The sequence below is a fragment of the Rhinolophus hipposideros genome (genome assembly GCF_964194185.1).
Source record: "Rhinolophus hipposideros genome assembly, chromosome: 13".
NCBI lineage: Eukaryota > Metazoa > Chordata > Mammalia > Chiroptera > Rhinolophidae > Rhinolophus > Rhinolophus hipposideros.
In genome coordinates this window covers 68,842,131-68,854,271 of record NC_138059.1, presented here as the reverse complement: position 1 = coordinate 68,854,271, position 12,141 = coordinate 68,842,131, and the positions used below count along the sequence as shown (strand labels likewise).

General features: G+C 37.2%; 1 protein-coding gene across 4 annotated transcripts in view; it reads right to left on the bottom strand.

Annotated features, from left to right (window-relative positions):
• The window catches only part of ZFHX4 (zinc finger homeobox 4), a 177,809-nt gene that overhangs the window by 155,059 nt on the left and 10,609 nt on the right, over positions 1–12,141 (bottom strand). The gene's annotated exons all lie outside the window — the stretch shown is intronic.

Below are 12,141 nucleotides of genomic sequence, written 5' to 3'. Positions count from 1 at the left end.
CCATCACTAATTTACAGCTGCTGTAAACCTGACTATCTAAAGAGGTGAGGGGGAAAACTTAAAACCAGCATACCTATCTATCACAGACAGACTTTGTATAAATGTAGCAAAATAATGTAGATAGCTATCACAGGCATGCCTAGACATCCTAGGCGTTACTGAAATCGCTGGGAGCATTCATCATAAATCTCAAATTGGTATCAGTGATCGTAGTTTTTTTTTTTCCATTCCTGTTTTCTGAAAACGTATATAATACACATGAAGGCGTTAAACCCCTCTTTACCCTAACAGAAATGGGACTGGCTTCCATACAGGAAGGCAGGAATAAAAGATCAATGCGAACAACTTGCAACGTCTAAAATTAACGTTTTACTTTATCAGGCAGCGACTAGAAGGGGGGATGAGTGGGGAAGAGAGACCCACAATAAAGGAACCTTAAAATTAGAAATATTACAGTCACAGGCAGCACCGACCAAACTCTTCTCTGGTTTTCATTTTGCCAGTAAATCAGCTTACTACAAATCTTCCTTGTGCAAAAGCTCTCAGCAGGTATCTGGCTGGCCCTGATTAAGCACCAATCACAATTCTTCCCCACACTTCAGTCGCCTCAATGGGCAACAGAACAGAAATTAATATTTACTGCAACCAGTCCTATCATCTGAGGGCACAATCGCCTTCACTCAGTTTTTTTTTTTTTCCACTGTGATATGTAATGAACACCATTTCAAACACCATTTTGATGTTATCAATCTTGGTGAGTTGCCCATCTCTCAACCATATCTCATCTCCATCAACATCTCCCCTGGCTTAACAAATCATATGCAAGCACTACTGATGAAAATCCTTCCATCACTTAAAACAAATTTTATTTTATTTATTTATTTACTTCAGTTCTTTTGCAGCCAGGCATCTTAGACCACAAACTCCCTTTGCTGAGAACAAGATGCACTCTCTGTAAAGCCAGATCAGTTTCCGGCAGCAGAGTAAGGTACCAGAGGGAAGTTGAGCATGTGTTGGTAAAAATGTGTTCCCTTTCTGTGTGTGTGTGTGTGTGTGTGTGTGTGTGCCTGCAAACCTCAGCTACTGTAATAGCAGCTTGATTACAGCGTAAGCTTCTCTGAGTCCCTGCAGATCACTCTGTTTGCAGAATGATGGCACTGTACACAACAGTTGAGTGGGCTGAAACTTTAGTGTTTATTTTCAGCCTGTGACATAGACACAGTTTCGATTTTATGAAACAGGTAAGCAAGCTTCTTTCAAATCTTAAAACTGGAGCAACCCATGACTTTAAGGCAACTAGCCCCTTAATGGAAAACTATCAACACTTTCACGTACACTGATCATTTCCGAAGCAAGAAAGCTTGACGTTGCTGTATTACATTCCATATCATATTGGGTAGGACACACATGCAACGTCTCACGCTGGATGTCTCTACATTCTAATGTCCAGACTTCACCGCGGTAGAGAGCTAAGAAAAAGCCACAACGCTGCCTCACCAGTACAAAGCATTTCAGAAGTGCCTTCTGAGAAGTTCTTAAGGAAAAAAGACCTCACTGAAGGTCACTGGCATATTAAGTATGAAGAATAACTTCTTAAAACACTGTTTACTATAATCAAATGTGGTCTTGTCAGCGAAATCAGAGAGGAAGTGATCAGTGTAGAATACATCAAAAGATCTGCACAGCTTGAAAATGAAATCGAAATTCATTTTGGTATCTGCCATGGTTAAAATGACACTCTAATTGCTCACGTCACAAAGCTTGGTGTGTAATTTTAATCATTGATGAGCTCCAGGTAAATGATCCTCATGGCATGCATGCAGCTTTTAAAACCCTCTGAAATCATCGGATACCCCTAAGCCTGAAAAGCTCATAAATTTCGAACTAGTCCACAAAACATTAATGTTTACTTTTGCATTCACCAAATCGGTACAATGTATACACACTGAAGGGAGCCAAAATGCCTAAAATACAATCCCCTGCTGGACTGAGGGAAATGAGGAATGCAGGAAGTTAAGAGACTTGGAGTGGAAGCAAGGTACTTAAGACTACTAGAAATAAGGATCCTACATTAAACTGTGAAGTTCCAGAGCCCAGGGCGTGTTTTTTTTCTTTCTTTCCTATAATTTAGGCTGATATATGGAAGAAGATTCACCTTCACGACAAAGATGAGTAAAGGTCCCAAACACTTGACAGCTTTGGAAAGGAGTTTCTGAGCTACTTTTATTACTGCTTCAATTCAGTTTTGCCCATACCCCTACAACAGTTCTCAGCCCACAGAAACATTGGCTAGAATTATCGCACACATGCTGAATGCCCCTCAAATAGTTATCTGTAATGTACAGTTAATAATTTCGTCCAGATGCCGAATGCACCCTGCATTGTATCATCTCAATATTTCTCTATATGAAGGAGAGCCTGTTTATTTTATCTTAATAAGGCAGAAGTAATTTCCAAAAATATGACAACACTGTTGCTATGCAGAAAAAATTATGAAAACTACACGAAAAAGTCCATCGCAGGTCAAAGCAATATGGTAGGATATGTTTTGTTACAATATTCCCACATTATTTTACACAAAATCGCCTATCAATTTCTTCTCAATGAGGTACCCATTAATCCGAAACTGAGTCAAATCCATAAGTCTTCTATACAACTAAATGTACATTTCATTCCAAAAGCAACAGTAACAAAACTATCTGAATTGCTAGAACTTGTAACATGTTACCTGATTTTTTTCATTCACAGCTATTGACTACAATCATGGCAATGTTTACTAGGGTATTTTGATGGAAACACTTGAGTTTGTGTTGTTAAAAAGTTATTTAGATCAATAGTACGGTAACGCTGTGAGTATATTGTACATACTGAACATGATTCCAAGTGATTTCACTGTCATCAATGAGGTGCTTCTTTTATCAATATGCTTCAGATTAGGTGCTTCTTTTATCAATGTGACCCATTTAGGAAATTTACATTGAAGTTTTATAAGTCCCAGTTAAAAGACCACAAAGACAACCGTTTAACTTAAACCAAAGAATCCATTCCCAAATGACTGTGTAACAAGTAAACTCTCTATAAAAGTTGCTTTGCCATTTAAGCTGGTTTCTATTTAGTCTTCAGTAATTTCTATTCTCTACTGCCAAACGGTCTACCTTTTTAAATCACCAGTCTTCAAGAAATCCCAAAAGGAAAATCTAATACAATTGTAATGGTAAATTCAGAATAATCCATACCTGCTGGTCTGCTTAGAATTTGTGTACACATTTTTGGGGATTCACAAGATCACTGATTTTGATCATGCAAATCCCTTTTTTGGAACTAACAGACAACATGCAGAAAAGAACTTTCATTGCTCCTGCTGCCTTGCTTTCGTCCTGAAGTCACTGCTTGCCTAAACTCTGCTCTACTAAATGACCAAACCCACCTGCAAGGAGCCTGGCTCATGAAAGGGGTACTTTCTGAACAATAGAAGAATTCCTCTGCATTCAGAAAGCACAGTTCCCATTAGAACCCCAAATCAGAGAGGCCAGTTTTACCTCTGTTTTTTAATTGAGATGGTCCCAGGCTTCCTCTCAGGTCCAGTGAGACAGTGTTTGTGAAATGATTAAAAAGAATGTGATCTGATCAAGGGGACAGAATAATGGGAAAGGAATGCTACGTTAGCCACTCTGCTAAGTGCTGGGAAAGAAGACCAGTGTGCCCCTCAGCCTATTGTTTTTATTCTCATCTGTTCTTTGGCCATCTCATAACACTCTGAGTCTTCATTTACTCCATTTTAAATGGGTTAAAAGTTGTCCACTTCTGAGAGAATTTGGTAATGAGTTACAAATCCTAAAAAAAGAAAATAAATAAAAATCCTTGAATTATATCAAGTTTCCAAAAGGTCATCACTGTCTGTGCTGTGGCTTTTTCCCCACTCCAAATCCTCTATCAATATGTCATAGTGAGTTAGGCAAAGACAAAAGAGAGGCACAGTGTGAAAACGGCACATATATCTAATCCTGACAAAGCAATGAATAGACCTTCACAAGTATAATTATACTTGTTTATTTGTTGCCACGTACAGAGAACTGATGAAAAAAAATCCATCAAAGTGGTATTATGCAGACACCAAGAGCTTCTTTTCTTTGGTTGCTAAAGCCACATTGAGGCTTAAATTCCTTATTGTTAAATTCAGAAGAAAGAAAAAAAAAAAGATTTTTGGCTGGACCTTTTTTTTTTTTTAATTTTTTTTTTTCCTGTGTCAGTTGCTGACAGAGCTTTTGTGTACTAGGCTGTATTAGCTCCCATCGCTACCTCATTTTTACGCATGTTGGAATTCATAATTACAAACTACTGTGTAGAAGCTTTTAAAAGGGTGTGGTGTCCTGACCAAGAGAAGAAGGTAATGAAATTGCCCTTTGCTCAGTCTCTTTTGATATAGCAAATCACAGGTAAAGTACCTGTGTGGAAGCACTGGTTACGTCAGATATTCATCTTTGATCTTTGTCTTTTAAGTTGGTGCTCGTGGTTGTCTTTAGTCAGTTGTCTCTGCAATTTGCTTATGTTAGTATATGTTCGGTATTTCATAAACGATTGCGTAACTTCTTTCCCACTGCAGTATTAAAACTGTTAGCACAGAGAAAGGCATATACATGGATGTGAAAGGGCTGGAAATATGAAAAAGATTTCAAGTCCAACTATTAAGGAGCCATTATGTTCCAATAGACACTAAATCAACTTAACAAAAGCACATTTTTAGAAGGGGGGAGGGCAGCCAAATAAGCTTTTTTTTTTCCCCCTTGCAGGATAGAAATATATCAAAGCCAATGCAATCTGCATAGTTAATGTTTGTGAGCTTTACAATTTAAAACAGAAAAGCTGTAATTTTTCTTTGCTGGCAATCTGGAAACACTCTGGAGTTAATTACAGCTGATTCGGAGCGAACCACACAAACAAAGACCAGTCTATGTCCAGACAATTATACTGCATTAACTAGCTTAGAGCTTCCTGCTGATGTTCCAGCACTCTTCTGTTACACCCTTCTAGCTTCCCAGCACGAGGGAAAATGCTTCTGCAAGAAGGAATTAATGAAGAGAACTGCGGAAGAATGCGTGACGACCTCTCCTGACACGGCAAAAACTTTCCACCCATGTCACGACAAAGGGGAGAAGGTAATTATGTTTGAAGAGAAGGACGTAACCAAAATATATAAAGTGTTTAAAATGAGCAAATGTTTAAAGAGGGAAAGTTTCCAAAGACAAACATGAGTGCTCAAGTCAGCTCAGTCATTTTCCTCTCATTTTTCTCATTAAGATCTAAATTAGATATTCAATGCAGATTTATTTCCTTCTCTATAAACAAGACCTTTGTGATCAATGTGTAGTAGGCTTCTCCGTCTCTCATTCTCTCGTTCTCTTTTTTTCTCTTCCTCTCCCTCTCTTCCCACCCTCAGTTTCCCTCCTTCTCTCTCTCATCTCTAAACCTACGTGGACTTTATATGACAATGACATATCATTAACCATATATGTTAGAGCACGAAAGAGGCAAGATACACTTGGACAGTGAGTCCAATAGTTCTTAATGTGATTAGTTGTGGGAAATTGGAATTTTACTCAGTTTCCTTCCAACTTTAATCAAACTCCTGCTACTTTCCTTAGAAATCAATAATCGCTCCTTAACCAAAGTACACTATTCGATGACTCACGTTATTTGTTTGCATCACGAAAAATTCATAATCACTCAGCAAGACGAAGCCAGTACTTGAACTATCCTCTGTAAACAAACTTTGGTACTTTGAACCAATCGAGTTGATTCCTAATTTTCTTATTCATTCAAATTGAAAATGAATAGTTTACGTTGGTATGAGACAAGGATAGGAACTGTAATTATGTTCAGCGTCTCTTTCTGATTCTTTCTTTGATACTGTTTTGCTAGTATTCCAGCTAACACTGGGGCTTTGTGGTGATTGCTTCATTGAAGGGTAAGGATGTCCTAATCAGTTAAAGCATTACTAGAAAGCTGTTGTTTGCCAATACTGTGAGAATATACGCTCTTTTTTTTTTTTTTTTTTTTTTTTTTTTGCTTTCTTTATAGGAGGAAAAGTTACCTCTGGAAGTTACCCAGTCATACCTAAGTAGCAATCGTCTTCCCTTTGTCTTATCTATACAAAGTAGAATTAGAGTGAAATGACTGCATAATCCTTTTAATTTTTCTTCCCTAAATACATATGAATCTACAAATCAATCAGGTGTTATAGCAAAACACATATAAGTATATTCTCTAGAAATACTAAAAGGTTGTGTAAATTACACTCAATTTTACAAAGCATCTTTATAATGGACAGAATAATTTTCCCTTCTCAGACCCCTCTCCCTCAATCCCTACTATATTTGAAAGTTCAAGTAAATAACACTTCTAAGGAAAAAATGGACTGCATCAATCATTTTCAGAAATTTATAAATCATATTTGCCATGTTTTTCATATGTTTATATTTCTAGTCTTTAAAATGCAATTGACTAATCTCTCTGGCATACACACAATCTAAGAGTGTTTAGTTGATAATGCTTTTAAGTTGTCACATAGGAACATTTTAAAAATTCATCTTAATTGGTTTTATTAAAGTATATATAACTATGGAATATTGAGTTTCAAAAAGAGATTTACCAGACTAGTGAAAACCATACCACACATATTTGTCTCATGTACTGTGAAGACAATATAGTCTAACATACACATTTCCTTCTTTGCCTATTCATAAATAAAATTCGTTATCGAATTACTGGCAACTGAATATTTAAGAGAAAACAACTGTATAATTATTTGTATTTCATGATTCCCACCAATATGATCTCATAACCAAAATAACAATAAGTGTAACAGTGGACATATATTCTCCTTATTTCTTTTTTTAACATCATTCCTTGAAGGCTAAACCTACCATAATTATCTTCATAATCTAATCACAGGTCAGGTATTCCAGCAAACATTCCTATTCCTTGAGCAATTATTTCAATGATTTTACATGGTTTCAACATAGTTTTAATGAAGAAAGTTACATGCATAATTTTTACATCCCTACCAAGTACCTTTTTGTATGTAATACTCTTAAGAGTCTACGAAATAGAAGTCTCTTTTTATATTCCATGTAGTTTAAATTATTTTATATTAAAGACCACGTTAGGACTAACATAATAGAGGGCATAGTGGAATGCCAAGTTTTCTTCTGGATGAAACATTGGCAAACTTATGGTTCATCATTAAGATTAGTTGGTTATTTTATTTCTATTATGGAGAGTCTTCTGTTTGTGTGTGTGTGTGTGTGCGCGCGCGTGCGTTGGGTGGGGAGGTGAGGGTTGGCTGGAAAGTTAATTTGACTGCTGTCCATAAGTGAAGTGAGCAATTCAGTAATTAACTTTTGTGTTTCAAATGTATGAACTTTAATTAGATTTCATTATAAACAAACAAACGTCAACCATAATTATAAGCTCCTTGGTTTACCCACATATTATCCCTTTTCAAACAAACTTGATGTCAGACAAATTAAAATCAAGCAGCCAGCAATTTTGAGTTGAATTTTACATGATCTGCTGGTAACTTGATTACTTTAACTTCAATATCATTACAGGAAAAGTATTTCAGGAAAAATAATGACAAGAATTCCAACAGGAGACAAGCTTAATTGTATTGATTGAAAAGACGCATGTTCATAGGAACCTGGCCGAAGGAACAATGTTATCTCCAATCTACAGTTTCTATTAAAATAAAATTGTCCTGCATCAAAGAGGCAATTAAGATTAGTGTCTGCAAAACTAGAGATACTAAACTAACTAAATAATTATCTGGGCCCAATTATCTTATACTTTAAGTAGCAACGCATCAGTGTGGAGCCACCAGCAGGCATAAGGTTTGCAGGTTTATTTACTGACTGGTGTATCTATTAGGACCATGAGCAAGTGGAGCTGTCAGGACATAATGAAGGTAAATGATTAGTTAGCACCAAGCCTGAACTCTTCTTCAATGCAATAAGAGTTAATTAAAGTTTACCACCAAACATCAACCAAAGCAGGATGTTGATCAGATTTCAGCATTAAGTGCAAACAGACAATAGTTGCCAGCAATTAGTACAGCTATCAAATGACATGCAATGATAATTATACATTTAAAACAGCTAAAGACCTGGGGGGAAAAAACTAATCAGCCTCTTTGACGAGAAATACTCAAAGGGCAGGAAACAGGTATCAGATTATTTCACTTTAACACTGTAAATCAATAGAATTAAACAAGAAAAGGTTGTATGGGCACATTATCTGAGAGAGAACAATTCACTGGATCCAAAATGAAATAAATCTACTAGTACTGGTCTATCAAAGATAAGGACTCCTGTAGCTAAAGAAAATAAGTTACTTTTCAATTAAAGTTTCAGAAAGAAGTCTGTTTAAAGAAAGTTTAGCTTCTTGGTTTTGTGCAAATTCAACAGTACAACAAGTATTCCACCACAATTATTGTTATTTAAATTAAGTATTAACTTTCGCTCTAAGATACTGTCAGAAGTCCTCTGTGCCTGAATGTTACCTCTGTGTACTCAAATATTATCTCCCTGAAAAGTTTTTAGCTGTTGAGATGGAAATTCTTTTAGTAGAGCTAAATTTACAACAAACGCCATATATACATATCCAGGTCTTCTGGTGATGCCATGCAAATCTTTGACTTCAGTGTTGCTGAAATCAATGGACCTGAAATCAATACAACACATCCCTCAAAATATTTTTAGTCCTTCGCCTCATTCTTTTCCACAGGTTGTGGCCTGCTGCCTAGAGCAGGTCTCCAGAAATGCGCCTGTCCTCCTGCCCCCCACCTCTCCATTTTCCCAACTAATTCTGTTATGCTAAGGATTTGTCCACAGTGTTGGCTAATCCCAGTATTTCCCTAGAGCTAAATCTAAGCCATGGCCGACTCCCAGCACAAAAATGTCTCTCTCCAAAAGCCCTTTCGCCCCCTTCAGCACTCATACACTCATCGGTCCTGACATTTTCACTTCAGCCATGACAAATGAGCTGATGACTCTGACGTGATTGCACAGGAGGACGGCTTTATCTAAAGATGTATCATTAACTCTCATCACCATCTTCTAATATGGCTCTTCTGGGTTAATGTGTTGTGAAAATTTGAGGAAATTTTTGTGTAAATATATGCACTTTAAGTAGTAAGACACCAACTTCATCAGAAGGAGAAAAGGGAAGCCAGAGTGGACAGGATCAGGGGGGGAAAAAAAGACTAGCATTAACTAAATGTTGCTCTGGGGATTTAAGTAATTCTATTCAACCTCTGCCCCAGTGCAAACTGGCCAGCTGACTGTCTCTTAAAGGTCCCTTCCCCTCAGCATGAGCGGCTGGAGCAGAACAGAATTTGTGAAGTGGCACAAATAAAGCCTCTCAGATAAACAGGGCTAATCAATCGGCCGGCCCATGGCTGTTTCTACCCCTGGGTAGTAGTCCATATTTCTGCATCCCTTAATTTCTTACGTTATTAAATGTCTCTAAATTCATTTTAGTGTGTGCGTGTGGGAGGGGTAGACTGTCAAAACCTGTTTCACTCCGAGATCATTGTACGTTTCCATTAGAATGAAGCAACCTTTTCCCAACTATTATAAGATGTGAAATTCCTCAAGCTTCAAAGACAAGGGAGAGGGAAGCCTTTCCATTTAGCATGAATACCACCAGCTTTAGGTTAAGTGAGAACCCAAGTTCCAGTCCCGTAGACCTGGTTATGTACAGTATGGAGTTGACAGAGTAGGTAGTCGTTATAAGCTCTCCTCTCAATTCATCCAAACACACAGCCAATCAGCGTCAACTGTACTATAACAGACCTCTGGAAAGGAGGTCAGGCTTTGAGTAAAGTGCTATTCACTCTTGGACCATGCAAGGAGCTCTTTATTCCTGTTCTTATTGGCATCCGTCCCCCTTACTAGAGCAAGAACAAAGCCAAGTGCTCGCGTGAGGGTTATGAATAAATCCGAGGTGAACCACTCTAAGGGCTACCCACAATTTCCTTGTTGACAGTGATCACTTAAACAGCCCTCGATGACCAGCAACTTCTGGCAAACCGCGATTTCTAATCTGCACCCTGCTTCATTGCAAGAACTAAATGACCCACTCCATTTTTCCTGCACGTTGTCACCTTTCAGGCAATTCCGGTTCTATCTCTCGCCCCTTAGCTGTTCAGTCCCAGAGCAGCCAGCCCATCTGAGGGTCATTATAAAAGCTGTACCCAAGAAAAATCTTCTTTGGCTGGGAAAAATTCCACAAATAAAAAAATATCTCCAGCATAACACCAATTATTCTTATCTTAATATTATAGACTCTTTGGATATGGGAGGAGCTAAGTCAACTAACGTGGAAAACCATGAAATGATTTGCTGAAGGGGACACACACACACACACACACACACACACACACACACATTCAATCTCATCAGCTGTGCTATGTGATTACGTGATATTATTTCCCAGGATTTCTCTGCGTTTCAGTCTCCTTATAGGTTAAACAAGGGAATTGTTCTATATCCCTTCCCACTGCAACAGTCTATGGTTCCAGTATAAAAACCCACCTAGATTGTGCTGGAAGATAGTTTCCCCTATGGAATTTCCCAAGACAGACCTGGATGTTTTTAAGGTTGCATACTTCTTATCGGTACCTAGATTTCAAAAGGAGAGGCAGATTCCAGGAGCACAGTAAACTGAAGTTTTCTATTTATATTTCTAATTAACTATCATTCATTTTTTCCACTTACCCAACAGATACTTATTGAGGCTAATAATTGAAGAATCTTACCAAGGATTGGCCACCAATGTCTGTCACTGAGTACAGTGATTAAACATATCTGAGGGTTGCCCTCATGGAGGCTGGAATTTTTTGAGGAAACATTTAAACAAGCTTCATGAAAAATGCTGAGATGCTACTTGGTTTCTTATATCCTTACCCTATTATATTCAATAAACACTTAGCCTTAAATGTGCTTCAAATAAATTGTCAAGTTCAGGGCCACTTATCAATGACCAGAACATAAGCAAGGCACACAGTTTTGTTTTTAAGAAAAACTTTAACGAAGATATGTAAACATATAGAAAAACACAGCAAAAATCAAACTCCAAGCTGGTAAATTACAATCGAAATACACTTATATTTCCTATAAAAATATAAACAATAGCTTAGATGTGCTTCACAGTGGGAAATTATTATGAATTCAAATTCAAAAAGAATTTTAGAAATAAAATTTAGAAATATTAGAAATAATAGAATACATTTTAGAAATAACAGAAATCAATTTTAGTTTAGATGGTCCCAAATTTTTATTTATAAATATATCAATGCTTGATATAAATATAATGTTGATACAAATATATCAACGCTCATAGTGAATTATCATCTTTTAACATGGGTCGTTCTCCATTGAATAGTCCATAAATGGACCATTGGTGCAAAAGTAACTGCGGCTTTTGCAATTATTTTTAACCTTTTAAACCGCCATTACTTTTGTACCAACCTAAAAAGATAAAGGACCATGATCTCCTCCAACACAGAAGCCAGGAAGAGACTATTAACTTGGCTATAAAATCCCCCAAGAAAATTGAAGGGTTTTATAATATTGCTGGATTATTAATAATTGAATCTCTTCTCTAGGTTGGTATACATTTTGATGTACAGGGTACAATGTAAGAGTATCTGTATTCCTTTCGTGGCATATCAAAATATCATAACACCAAGTATATAGAAAGGTATTTCTATGGCCTCTAATCCAGTCTGGGGAAATCCTCTAATTCAAAGGCTTTTAAGCAGGCTGGGTCAACGTCAAGACTGAAATAAGCTTTGTGGTCTCTTCTATTACTGTATATAATGGACAGCCTGGAATCTTGAGTTCATGTGGATATACTGAGGTCTGAATTATTTAAAAACTGTTTCAGTTCTAATTTTCTTCTTAGAAAAGGACCCAGAAATGCATTAAATGTCTAGAAGCCCCTCAGAACCAAAGAGCGTGTAATGATGGAATGTCAGAGAATGGGGTGAAGGGCTGTCCACCCACATAACATCTAGGTGTCAGTCATGAGAAAATATGGGAAGAAGGGTACCATCTATCCCCCCAACTCTCAGACATACCC